Source organism: Perognathus longimembris, chromosome 2 (genome assembly GCF_023159225.1).
Source record: "Perognathus longimembris pacificus isolate PPM17 chromosome 2, ASM2315922v1, whole genome shotgun sequence".
Classification (NCBI taxonomy): Eukaryota; Metazoa; Chordata; class Mammalia; order Rodentia; family Heteromyidae; genus Perognathus; species Perognathus longimembris.
In genome coordinates this window covers 46,744,072-46,757,523 of record NC_063162.1, presented here as the reverse complement: position 1 = coordinate 46,757,523, position 13,452 = coordinate 46,744,072, and the positions used below count along the sequence as shown (strand labels likewise).

At 50.7% G+C, this 13,452-nt stretch overlaps 1 protein-coding gene across 2 annotated transcripts in view; it reads right to left on the bottom strand.

Annotated features, from left to right (window-relative positions):
• Slc29a3 (solute carrier family 29 member 3) overlaps positions 1 to 13,452 on the bottom strand; it is a 36,971-nt gene that overhangs the window by 14,331 nt on the left and 9,188 nt on the right. The window lies entirely within an intron of this gene.

Genomic DNA, 13,452 nt, shown 5'->3' with positions numbered 1-13,452 from the left:
CACAGATCCCCAGCATGGCCACAAAAGCAAAAGGCAAGGGCTGACTCTCTTGGCTTTAGTCACTGTGGGTCAAACCATGAACCCCACGTGGCTAACAATGAATTCTACGCTGTGTTGAGTGTACACGTGTTGAGTATTTACTGAGTTATACCACTTAACTCTAAGTGAGCAAAGAGTATTCCACTCTGAAAGCCAGAAAAAGGTAGCTTGAATTAGGACAGATTTCAAGGATAGGCATTGCATGTTCAAAGAACGTATGCTGAGCACTTGCTAATCGTAGGCCCAGGAAAGAGTCAATGTGCCTCCTTGCCTAGTAGGACTGTAGCAGTAACCACTGGCAGCGAGACAGAGCGCGGGGACTTTAATAGTTCCAAACACCATAAGACAGCAAACCAGGGGGAGGAACATTGTGGGGTGCTACAGAGTTCCAGGCAGGAGAGTGGGGAGAGCCTTTGAGGAAACAAATGTGGGCTCAAGTGAAGGTCCCAGAGGAGGTGGGGCCATAGTTAGACTTTGCAAGAGTCAGAATTCTCCTTTCTAGGTAAAACTGTTAGCTAGAGCAGGCCAGAATGCTGTGGTCATGGGCCCCTGCTGGTCTGCAGCACAGTCCCTTTGGAGCCTGGGAGGGCTTTGTGCTCTTTGAAATCTGTACCCTGACTGTAAGGGCTCCGTGGTGTGGTAATTAAAATGATAATCATGGCTGGTGCGGTCCATCAACCATGAGCCTTAGAAATAGCCTTTGAGGTGCCACCTCATTGTCCCTGTCCTGATGGGCTCAGCAGAGCCTGCACTGGTGGGGCCGTCAGTGAATTACATCCTGACACAGTAGCTGGGCCCACCAGAGGTGACAGGGAGTGACACCGAGACCAGCCTCCAGGAGGTGAGGGATGCGGAGGGGAGCTGGGGCTCCCCAGACCCCGGCCCTTGGCGGTCCCCTGCCTCTCGGGGCTGCATGCTTGGTGACAAGTCGGGAAACAGCTGGTCACATGAGATAGAGACTCAATTTTTATTTTCTAGAGCAGGCTCAGGTTCCCTAAATATTTTAGGGATGGTGATTTTCCAGGTAACTGAATGTTCCAGTTTTCTGATAGTCAAGCAGAGACAGTCCTTTAATGTTAGAATGCTTTTTAAATATTGACAGCTCAAGAGGACTCCTGTCCTTTTCTCTGCAGAGGGAACCCAGTGCTCTGCTTTCCAACCAATGTGCGAGGTAGGGAGAGTGTTCTGCGGAGGGCCACTGTTCTGTTGGTACCAATGGGAAGTGACATGGGGCCATGAGGGCTGGATAGGCTTACCCTATGGAATCTTTTGTTAAACTTCACCACAATTCAAAGATGTGATTTTTCTTTTTCTTATTTGCTCCTGCCTGCATATATAGAGAGGTCTAGCTTAATGAGGTCACTCCATGACCCCCACTCCCACCCAAACTTTGCAGTGGTCCTTTCCTCTGCTTCCTGCTGGACACAGGGAACAACGCACCTGCCTATGAGGACAAGAAGGCCACGCTTGGTGGACATACTGGTCACGGTCAGCCTTCCCTTGTCACATGCTCTGAGGAAATTCGTTTTATAATTCATGAACTACAAATTCACTTTGTAAGTGGCATGTGCTGATTTCGGGAAACTGGAATTGGTTTATGTGCTGCCCAGATCCATTTGCCAGAGCCTATATATGGACTGCTTGATTCTCAGGCTGCACACAGTGGCTGTGGGAGGGGCAGAGGAACCTTCCAGAAGGGTAGGGGATGAAAATCCAGAGGCGGGTCAGCTTTGACCAATGAGAGGCACGAGACAGGAGGTGTCAGAAGATAAACTGTTCCCCTCACCATTATCCTGCACTCTGGTGGCTCCCAGGGCTTCTCTGCAGATAGCCCATGAGCCTGAGCAGCAGCGGGGTTCTGCTGCAAAGCTGGGGCCGGCTCAGAAACCCCACAGCTTATACCAGGCTGGCCTCTTTCCCCCTCACTCTTCCTGTTCTAGGATTGCACTCCCAACAGTACCCCCACAGGTATGGCCTCAAGAAGCCTTTCTGAGAACTATCCAGCAACAGGGACCTTGATGTGTTTTGCAGCTGTGTGCAGATAGCACCGCCTTCTTAGGCTCATCTCTACCCTCCCACTGTACACAGGGGATAGAAAGACATACTGGTCCAGACACATGGCAGCTGGATTCTCACAGTCCAGCCTCTCCCAAGTGCTCTAGGATGGCCTCCTCACAGGGGACTTACATGATTCCTGCAGAGTTCACCTTCACATTACCTGATTCTTCAGAGCTCCCACAGAAGACTAAAGTGCCAGACTTTGAAGTCAGGCCCAACTTTACCACGCGAACCCCACGTTACCAAGTGAACCTGAGATAAGCAGGTCCTGTGAGCAGACCCAGGACAAGCTTATTAGGGCCCAGCCAGTCAAGAACTCTAACTGCTGGGAATACTTAACTCTAACCACCCCTAGAATGCCTCGAGCCCTGTGCCTCGAGCCCTGAGCCAATCAGATTTGTACTCGTGTCCGGGTCTTGCTTGCTTGAACACCTGATTGCTGTAACTTTGTTTTTTTTGTCTTGCTTGAACACCTGATGGCTGTAACTTTGTTTTTTGCCTTTATAAGCTCTGTGTAATCGCAGCTCGAGGCTTCCTCCTAACCTCCGCTGTGTCGGTGGGTAGGACGTGGCCCAAGTTGCAGCTCGCTTGAATAAAGCTTTGCCTTGCTTTTGCATTTCGGAACGTCTGAGTCTCAGTGGCCTTCTTGGTGGTCGTTTCGCGACTTGGCACAACATTTGGGGGCTCGTCCGGGATAGCCCCAGAGACCCCAGACTCCGAAGGTAAGAAAACAGCGCTGTTCATTTGTCTTGTCCTGTAATTTGTCTGTTTGTCTGTTTTGCTTTTGCTTAGTTCTTGAAGGGTTCGTTGAAGTGGACGCGCTTTCTCGGCAATCCTGGGGAGACTGGGGAACGCCCCAGACTCTCCACCCTTGAAGGGGGACCCCTGGAACCCTGCCTTGATACTTGTAGGGCGCGAGTCAGTTTGGTTTTTGGCCAGAACTGACGAGGAGGGCCTCCTAACCGAGACTCAACCCGCCCACCTTGTACTTGGGTCTGCTCCTTCTGCTTATCTGGCAGGAGGTTGTGGGCCAACTTGGGTCCACTCCTTCTGCACCCTGGCAGGAGGTTGTGGGCCAACTTGGGTCCACTCCTCCTGTACCCTGGCAGGAGGTTGTGGGCCAACTTGGGAAATCTCCAACCCGTAGCTTTTCTTGTTCTCAGGCCTATGTGTTGTATTGTTATAATTGTTTGGGTTTTTTTTTTTTTTGTAGCCTTTTGAACTAAACATCTGATCAGAGCTACGGGTAACGTTCTTGGGAACCTCCATCTAGCCCCCTAGATTTGACCCTAGCTCACTGGAGGGAGGTCAAGGAGATAGCTCAGAACCGAGGTGTGGCCCTTAAGGAAGTCAGTGAGAGAGCTAATTGGCCACCTGAGGGGAGCTTTGACATAGTTAAGATCAGGACTTTACAAAGCCTAATTGACGCCCCTCATTCAGGCTATCTAGACCAGATTCCTTATATAGACACACCTGGAGGGAGTTAGTTGACAGGGACACTCCAGCTTGGGTTCGGCCTTTCTTACGGACTCCCTCCTCCACTCCTTCCCCTACCCCAATGTTCACTCAAAAGACATGGGGTGACAAGAGAGAAACCAAGAGGGAAGAGAAGAAATTGTGCCCACCTGTCCTCCAGGGAGGAAGCGTGGAGGAGGAAATGTTTCCCCCTCCATACTCCCCACCCCAGTTACAAGAGGACTCTGAGGAAAATGTTTCAGCTGTGCCCTCCGCTCTGGAGGGCCCCGCCCAGTCCTGGCGCTGGCAGCCCAGGGCACGGAGGCGTCGGCCCTGAGTCCTGACCTGCAGCCGCCGACAGGGGCAGACACAGGGCCAGCCCAAGCCACCCGCAGGCGACAGGGAGTGACCCCATCGTGCAGCACTGTCATCTCTGTGTTTGTAAGTCTGACAGTCTCTTCTGTGTCAAACCTGTATAAGATGTACAGGCGATGGTTCAGAGTGTGAGTGTACACAAAAGGAACTCTGGGGGGATCCCCACCCACCCAGCCTTCTTAAGCAGAAAATTATTTGGTGTGCTAAAATGTTTTACTAAGACTAAAAATGTTTTACTAAGACTATCAAGCCCTGGAAAATGAGGCTGGAGAATGCTAGAATCATTTGTTAAAGGTTTTGTCTTAAAATATTGGGTGTTGCAGGAGTGAGAGTGACAAAATACCTCTTACCACTGGAAAATGTACGGTCAATGCTTATTTTGCGTGCTTTAAGATCTTTTGAATATGTATGCGTGTGCATGTGTGAGTGTGAACATGTTCAAGACTGTTAGTATGATGTAAAATTGAGTGAGTTTAAGTTTAAATTCAAATGGTCATCAAGTTTGGGCATTACCAAATGCTTTAAAGGCTTATTGCATTGTTTTAAAGAGGAACTATAGTTTAAAAATTTGTTTAATCAGAGCTAAGTGTCAGAAATTTGGATTTTAAAGGCTATATATTAAACTAATGGGGATAGAAGTAAACAAGTAAACTCTCATTAACTCTGTATGTAGGAAGAAATGGCAAAATGGGCCAATGTTTCTCACTAATTTATTGGAAAGCTGAATGGATAAGTATTTCTAATTCTGTATTTGCAATTCTTGCATTAAGAAAAAATTGTCATTTGAGTTAAGCCTCAGAGTTTTTCCAATGCAGATAAAAGTCAAAGTGTTAGTGTTAAAGCGGAGGTTAGTAAAAAGGCTTTGGAAATCAAGAATACATTTATAAGAAATTTGGAAGTAAAACTGTCCTAAATGATTATTGTAAAGTGAGAAAAGAAGAATTATGGCTACCAAAATGTTTAATTGCCATTCCAGTTTCTCTGTAGGTTTTTTGTAACAGTTTCCAGCAGGCCCACAGAGGACAGGTGATTCCTACAAGTTTGTCAAGATCTAACATTGGCCCTTAATAAGTTCCAGGTAAGAGAGCATGCTTAAAAACTACTTCTGTGTGGACCACCTTGTTGCTTATAATTGGAGTAAAGTGGCCTCTTGTAAGACTCACTGATCTGAAATCTGCAGTTCGAAGCCATCCCGGGCAGAGAAAGGTCCCTGTGAGAGACTTGTCTCTAATCAGCCAGCAGAGTGCTGGAAACGGAGTTGTGTGGAGCTCAAAGTGGTAGGGTGCTAGTCTTGAGCTGGAGAGCTGAGGGACAGCACTCAGGCCCTGAGTCCACGTCCAGTGGAAAGTCACTCCTCCTGGGACAAAAGTGATAGAGCATCCAGAGGCAGTAAGCCACTGCTTGGATGGCAGAGATGGTGTCAGATCCTAGAGTCACTCCTGTTTGGCCTTTCAAAAGTTAATCAAAGCCGGGAAGTCCTAAAAGAATAGTTTGTAAGCATGCCTTTCTAATGCCCATGTCTGTCTACTGGGCAGGAACTTGCCAGTCATCTGTGATAGTGGTTAGTAAGGGTAAGTTTGTCAAATGAGAGGATAGTTTAAAATCCCAACCCCCACATCTACTCAAAGCCCTGACTGGCAGTGAATTTTAAGCTGGTACACCTGTTCAGGAAAGAAAGCTTGTAGACCTGAGATTGTGTCCTTAGTTTTTGTAGACACCTTTTCAGGATGTGTTGAAGCATATCCAACAAAGCATGAGACCGCGAATGTAGTGGCTAAGAAGATCCTGGAAGAAATCCTACCCAGGTATGGCTTCCCATCCAACATTGGGTCGGACAACAGACCGGCCTTCGTCTAATCCCACCGCCCTCAAGGTAGACGGCATTGCCGCTTGGGTCCATGGCTCCCACGCCAGGCCAGCTGACCCCTTTGCCCTGGATGATGACTACCGTGGTGGAACATGGGAGGTCTCCAAGCACCCGACTCAGCCGCTTCGCCTTTGCCTCAAGAAAAGAAAGTTAGACTGAATAATTTTCTTTTTGCCTTCTTTCCTTGCTACTCAGGCTAATGTTGATGCTATTATGGCAGCTCACTCCAAAGTGGAGTGACCCCCTTATTTTGGCAACTAGCAGGAGTCCTGTAAAGTCCCATGCAAGAAGGCATTGGTAGTTTTGGGCTTGCTCAGGAATACGGGTATAGCCACCCGACCCTTAGAGCACAGCTGAGAAGTCCACGTATTATTTTGTTGCTGACATTTGTATCTTAAACACTATATAGCTAATGGTGAGTCTGTATAGCTGAAAGTTAATTTCCAGTTTGAAGTAATCTTGCAGTCCCTTGGTAAAGTAGACTAAGGCTATAGGTTTATGGCCAGGTAAGGTCAACGCCCCTCAGTCAGCCTGAAGAAGCTACAGAAGATGGATGATCTTCACCCATCAGCCCCCCTTTAAAATCAAGGGACCAGAGTTGGTTTTGGTTACTACTTTGGGCCCTATTGGCCCATGCCTTATCTTTATATCATCCCATAGACGTGCAAGCCATTGAAATGGACAGAATGGAGCCATGATTGGCTCCCAAGGTACCAAAGAAAAAAGGGGGAAATGAAGTGCCAGACTTTGAAGTCAGGCCCAACTTTACCACGCGAATCCCACTTTACCACATGAACCTGAGATAAGCAGGCCCTGTGAGCAGACCCAGGACAAGCTTATTAGGGCCCAGCCGGTCAAGAACTCTAACCGCTGGGAATGCTTAACTCTAACCACCCCTAGAATGCCTCGAGCCCTGTGCCTCGAGCCCTGAGCCAATCAGATTTGTACTCGTGTCCGGGTCTTGCTTGCTTGAACACCTGATTGCTGTAACTTTGTTTTTTTGTCTTGCTTGAACACCTGATGGCTGTAACTTTGTTTTTTGCCTTTATAAGCCCTGTGTAATCACAGCTCGAGGCTTCCTCCTAACCTCCACTGTGTCGGTGGGTAGGACGTGGCCCGAGTTGCAGCTCGCTTGAATAAAGCCTTGCCTTGCTTTTGCATTTCAGAATGTCTGAGTATCGGTGGCCTTCTTGGTGGTCATTTCATGACTTGGCACAACAAGACCGTGTCTATTACCCCACCTCTCCCAGTGACCTGTAGCCATGTCTACCTCACAAGGATGCCACAGGCCAGCTGCAGCCACATGAGTACAGGGGACAAGACCACCAGGGCAATGGCATTGGGACCACCATGTAGGAGAGCAAAGGCTCCCAGAGCTCCCAGTCCTGTGAGCAGTGGAACTTAGGGGCCCCTAGCAGGAGCTGGGGCTGGTAGGTAACTCTAGGTCTGCAGCCATGGCTGGGTAGCCATCAGCATCTCCTCCTGTTTTAGCTCTTTCCTTCCTTTCTTCCTCCCCTCTGTGCCTCTTCCTCTACTTCCTATCCCCTCCGTTCCTCCCTTTCTTCTCCTCTCTCCTGAGGGAGAGTCCTGGGGAGGGGGCACTTCTCACACGGCCTTCATGGAGACAGCTAGAAAGATCAGGGGAAACATGTCCACAGGTAGGGTAGGTGGGATGCAGGTGAAGAGAAAAGTGGGACCCCTCCTCCCCCCAGCCTGCCTGGGCAAGGCAATGGAGGGTTAACTCTTTGCCACTCAGGACTCAAGCTCAAGTTCACCCATGGGCGATGCCCTCACAGACCTCCCTCTCAATTCAGGGAGCTTCTGGGTCAAGACACACTGCACTGTGCTGGGAACTCAGGTAGGAAAGCCTGGCATGAGGCCATGCAGTCACCCTACAGGGTATGTGTTAGTGACAGAGAGAGTGCACCAGATCCACTCTGAATTCTCAATGACTTTTTTCCCCCTTCCAATCCTGGGGCTTGAACTCAGGGCCTGAGCGCTGTCCCTGAGCTTCTTTTGCTCAAGGCTAGCACTCTACCATCACTTGAATCACAGTGCCACTTCTAGCATTTTCTGTTTATCTGGTATGGAGGAATGGAACCCAGGGCTTCATGCATGCTAGGCAAGCACTCTACCACTTAGCTGACTCTGAGTTCTCAAGCCTACAGGACAGGCCTCTCTCCTAGGGTGGGGCCCAGCTCTGGGGAGCTAAGGGGCAAAGAGCCACCTCTTGGATGTTTCCTCTGACTCCCTGCCCTCTACCTTATCCCCAGGTTGTCGGTATCCTATTATCACCTGGGGCTTGCAAGTAGTCAAATTACCTAGAGCACCCCACAATTACCTCAGCCTTTGGTAGTAGGGACATGAAAGGCACCCATGATGACCAGGAAAACAGGCCCTGCAGAACATCCAAGCAAAACTGCTTCCAGTTGGTCTGCATGCCTGCATGGCTTTACTGTAAACTAAAGAGCCACGAAAGAGTTCTAAAACCCTTCAGTCACACATGCCCAGACTCTACCACAGGACCACAGTGTGTCACTTGTTTGCCCCAGGGACAGGTGCCTTCTCAGCAGAGGGTAGGACCAGCACTCAACACCTCAGGACCAATGTGAGCGGCTTTTCTCTCCACGTGGCAGCATCTTCCCTCTGGCCCAGCCCTGATGCTGCCTAGGCCAGCAGAGGCTGCATTCCATTTCTCTCCTCTCTGCCTGCAAGTTACACAAGAGTGAGGCTCATGTGAATCACCGCCTCTGTCCCACCTCACACCTGTGTCCCTGGGCATTTGCACTGGCCTACGGACCTGAAGGTGAAGAGAAAAGCCTTTGCCCATCTAGCCATCCCTGGGTAGACTGAGTCATAGTTAGTGGCTTAGCAGGGACAGTTTATTAAGGGCTGGGGTGTGACGCAAAGAAAAAAACATGGCAGTGTGGTGCAGCACTGGACAGGCCTTTCCTGACTGGGCAAACCTTCAGGTTGAGGTCAGGCTCAAGCTCAAGGCCAGGAGCGCCATGCACCAGCACCTAGCTGGCAGGTGAATGTGGACCTTCTGCTTGTAGCCAGGGCAGGGGGCACTCAATTTTCTTGGGATGGTGCTTTACATAATAACAACAACAGCAACAAAGTCATTTCATTTGCCACACTCTGGCCCAGTGTGTGACCATGAGGATTGGAGAGAGGCACTCCTCACACACTATTTAAAAAGTCAGCTGAGCCAGCCTGCCAGATGTGAGGCCATTTTCTTCTGCTCTGCCATGCTGAAAGGCCCCGTGCTAAGCCGCTCTTCTGGAAGAATCTCATTCCGGGCTCAGAGTCCAGGTAAAGAGGCCTCTTTGGGCAGGGAGGCCCTGAAATGAGCCCGTTTATCTCCAGCGGGCCCTGGTTAAGCTTCTTCTCTTTTGAATGCCATTTGGGCACTTTGAAATAAGTGCAGCAAATTAGTCATGAGCTGCGGCAGCCTCAAGCTCGCAGTGCCAGCAAAGGGCTTGGCCGGGCAGCTCTGAGCTGTGCTCAGCCCCCACCTCCAGACGGCAGCCGAGGAGGCAGCTGGGCTCCTGTGGGCTAAGAAAAGCGATTCCAGCCTGGGGATGGCAGCTCAGGGCAGCAGAGCGTTACCTGGAGCACAGGGGCATGAAATTAGCAGCAGCAAGCAGGATGGAGCTGAGAACAGTCTGCTGATGTAAACTTGCTGCCTTCGGAAACTTGGGGTCCCCAGCCCAAGAGGTTGCGTGGAGGTGTCCTGACACACACCTCACTCTTGGGTAGACAAAGGTGAGCAAAGAAGTCCAGGAGGACAGGGCACCCTCTTTCCTGTGGGTTTGGGGCCCTGGCCCAAGGAAGAATGGTGTGGAGGGCTGGGAAGGTAAGCTGGGCACAGAATGAGGCATCATGCCAGCCCAGGAGTCGGGTAGGCACTGGGTCTTGAGAGCATGGCTGGGGTGGCCAAGGACAAAGCTGGGGTCTAAATCTCATGGATCTGAGCAGACAGACCCAGCTGCTGACACAGAGCCCCTGACAGACATGGGCATGCAGTTCCAGCATCAGTGCCCTGGCCCTTGGCCTCAGGCACCCTCCAGGCCCTGGTGTACCTGGGCTTCTAAAATCTTGGTGAGAGCTGAGAGGCCTACACAGTCCTATATCTTTTATCTGTGTTTTAAATTTAGTTTTGTGGTGGTTTTTTGTTTGTTGTTGTTGGTTGTGGGGCTTGAGCTCTGGGCCTGGGCACTGTCCCTGAGCTCTCTTCAGCTCTTTAGCTCAAGGCCAGCACTCTACCACTTGAGCCACAGTACCACTTCTGTTTTCTGGTGGCTAATTGGAGATGAGAGTCTCATGGTCTTTCCTGCCTGGGCTAGCTCTGAAATGCAGTCCTCAGACCTCAGCCTTCTGAGTAGCTGGTGCTGAGTAGCACCAGCGCCCTGCTGTTTTTCGTTTTGCTTTTTTTTTTTTAAACCATCCTCCCTGGTTAGCCCAGTTTGGCTTCAAACTTGTGATCCTCCTGCCTCAGCCTCCAAGTCCTGGGATTACAGGCATATATCCAATACCTGGTCCTCAGTCCAATTTCCATTTCTGCCAGGTTGGTGAAGTTCTTGAGGCCTATAGAAGGAGCTACTCCTAGTCCCTGCCTGTGTAAGGCATCCTCTGTGGCCTAAGGCCCAGGAAAGAAGGGAGAGAGACTTCTAAGAAAACGTTCCCAACCTTCCCAGCTACTATGTAACCAGAACAGCAGCTGCAGCCCCCAAGGCTCCCCTGGGTGCATCCCTGTTACAGACTGACAGCTAAGAATGAGGGCCAGGCCTGGGGCATGGTGGAGATCAGCAGGTGGTTGGGGATGGGGGGAGTGCTCTGGCCACTCTCTGTGGGACGAGGGAGGCTACTGCCAGCTCTATAGATACTTCTTCCCTACCAGCTGCTTCCACTGTGGGGAGGCAGTTTCTCTTCTCCAGGAACATGTAGGCCAGACTCACAGGCTGCTACAGGTTTCAGGTGCACACGTGCGCGCGCACACACACACACGCACGCACACACACCATCATCAGCAGTCCAACAGAGCCTCCAGCCACTGACCATCACCACAGACCCATCCCATGAAGGCATTTGGCATCTCGTGTGGAAACTAATCAGGGTCTTGCTCTCCAGACACTCATAATGGTCAGTCATGTTAAAAGGACACCAGAGGAGCACTCAAGGTCCAGGCCATCTTCTAGTTTGTCCAGGAAATCATCTCTGGATTCTAAAGATGTGCGCAGGAAGAAATAAAACTGAAGGCAGAGCGTAAGCAATCAATAGGTAGCTGAGTGAACTGGGGCACGTGATGTGAGGTGTGTGTGAGGAGGGGAGTGGGGTTTGTCCTGAGCAGGCAGGGAGAAAATGAAAAGAATTCAAGCAGTCATTGCCACCAAGAGCATGACTGACAGCATTTCAAGCCAGCCATTTTCTCTCCCTCTACAGGACATGGTGAGAGGGAAAAGCCGTCACAGGTGTTGCTTAGGAATGGCTGGTCTGCAGTCAGAATCAGAGGGTGGACAAGAGAATTTGCAAAGTGAGTCATTTCGGGTTCTCAGTTTTTAAAATGGCTTGGAGCCGCCATCCACACCCGCCAAACAACGGGCAGGTGGCAGGGAGGGAGATGACTGTCCTCCTTCCGTGCCTGGCAGCCACCCACCTACCTCCCGAGCCCCCTCCCATTGTGCCTGGCCCTTAACCAGCTCCTCTTCTGGGGTGATAGGGATAAGGCAATGCCCACTTTACCTGCCCCAAGGCACCTGATAGGAAAGGCTGGAAGAGCCTAGCTAGCATAAGCAAGAAATTCTATGGAGATTTTTTTTTTTTTTTGCCAGTCCTGGGCCTTGGGCTCGGGGCCTGAGCACTGTCTCTGGCTTCTTTTTGCTCAAGGCTAGCACTCTGCCACTTGAGCCACAGCGCCCCTTCTGGCCATTTTCTATATATGTGGTGCTGGAGAATCGAACCCAGGGCTTCATTTATACAAGGCAAGCACTCTTGCCACTAGGCCATATTACCAGCCCCTAGAAATTCTTTGGAATTCCACCCTTCAAGGTGGGGCTGCCAAACTCGCAATCCCTCTGGCTGGAAGAAATCGAAGGGGCATCAAGATCAGCTAGCAGGGGCAGTACCATCCTACAGCGCCAGCCATACTTCTCCCTAAAGGAGGAGGTCCCCTGCCAGAAGGCCCCCATCAGAGACAGGGTGCAAGGTAGGCTCCCCAGCCTACTGAGTGCACCAAGAAACCACAGCTGACTCCAAGTCCCCTACTCTGGTTTAAGCACAGGTTAAGCAGGGCATTTACTGTCTTATAAAAGGAGGGTGTGGCCCCTTCCTCCCAGAGGCTAAAGTCAAGCTGGTGAACAGGCCTTTCTGATTACAGACTGCGGCCCAGGACTGGCTAGGAAACCCAAATGATGAGCTGCACACAGGACTGCATTTTATTCAGCTTTATCTCTCAGTGCCTCTTTCCTTGGGTTGGAGGCAAGCTGTCTGTTTCTGGGGCCCCCTTTCCTGTGGTCTGCTCAGAGCCCTCACTTAGCCTGCTCCCTTCTCTGGGTCAACCACAGCAGTACCCCTGCCACCTGCACAGCCACCTGACTCAGGTTCCCTTCAGCTCCGGCCTCACAGCCTGCTCCTGCTCACAGCAAAGTCCCCAAGGCAGGGCTGACGCAGGACTGTGGGCTTGGGGATGGGGACAGCACCAAGCCCAAAGTTCTTACATCAGCCAAGCATCACAGCCTCCAACCATCCAGGCTTTAAGGGGCTCCATGGAGAACCCCAGGCTCTCTACTGGAGACAAGACTCATCCCTTTCACCTTCCAGAAGTCTTAGAGAAGGAAATCCTTGCACTCCACTGCCAGACTTGACAACCTGACACTTTGGTCCTGAACTTCAAAGGAGGCTGGCCTTAGTCTCTCATGATGCTGCTGTAGCCTGGTTAGTAAGAGCCAACTTTCCACTCTAATAGTGCCTTGAACTTGCAAGCTGGGCACACTTGTGTCCAGCTCTATCCTCAGCCCAACTGATTTGGGACTGGGTACGTGGAGTTAGCTGGGATTTTTTGTTTGTTTAGTTTTTATCTGTGGTAGTACTAGAGTTTGAATGCAGGGCTGTGTACTTGCTAGACAAGCACTCTACTACTTGAGACCCCTCCCAGCCACCTCCCCCTTTAAGTTTGTTTGTTTGTTTGTTTGATAAGGTCTCATATTTTTGCTAGGCTGGCCTGAGGAAAGATTCTACTACTTATGTCTCCCTCATAGCTGGGATGACACTCACAAGCCACCACATCTGGCTTGTTGGTAAAGAGGGGTCTTGCTAATTTTTTGTCCAGACTGGCCTTGAATCTCAGTCCACCCAATCCCCACCTCTCTCATAGCTAGGATGATCAGCGTGCACCACCTCACCTAGCTTGGAGAGTCAGCCTTAAAGTCTGCCAGGTGATTCCAACAGGCAGCCATGGCTGAGGATGCTGAGGTGACTGGAGAGGTCGGAGAGCATGCTGGTCACAAGCGAGGACTCCACTGACTTGCTAGCAAATGACTTTGGGTCAGAGGCATCAAATCTGTGCACTCCAGTTTCCCCCTCTGGAAAGGGGAAAGAACAGCACTAACTCCCGTGTAAGGATGAAGGAAGACAGAAGGTCATGGAGTGGGTGGGCA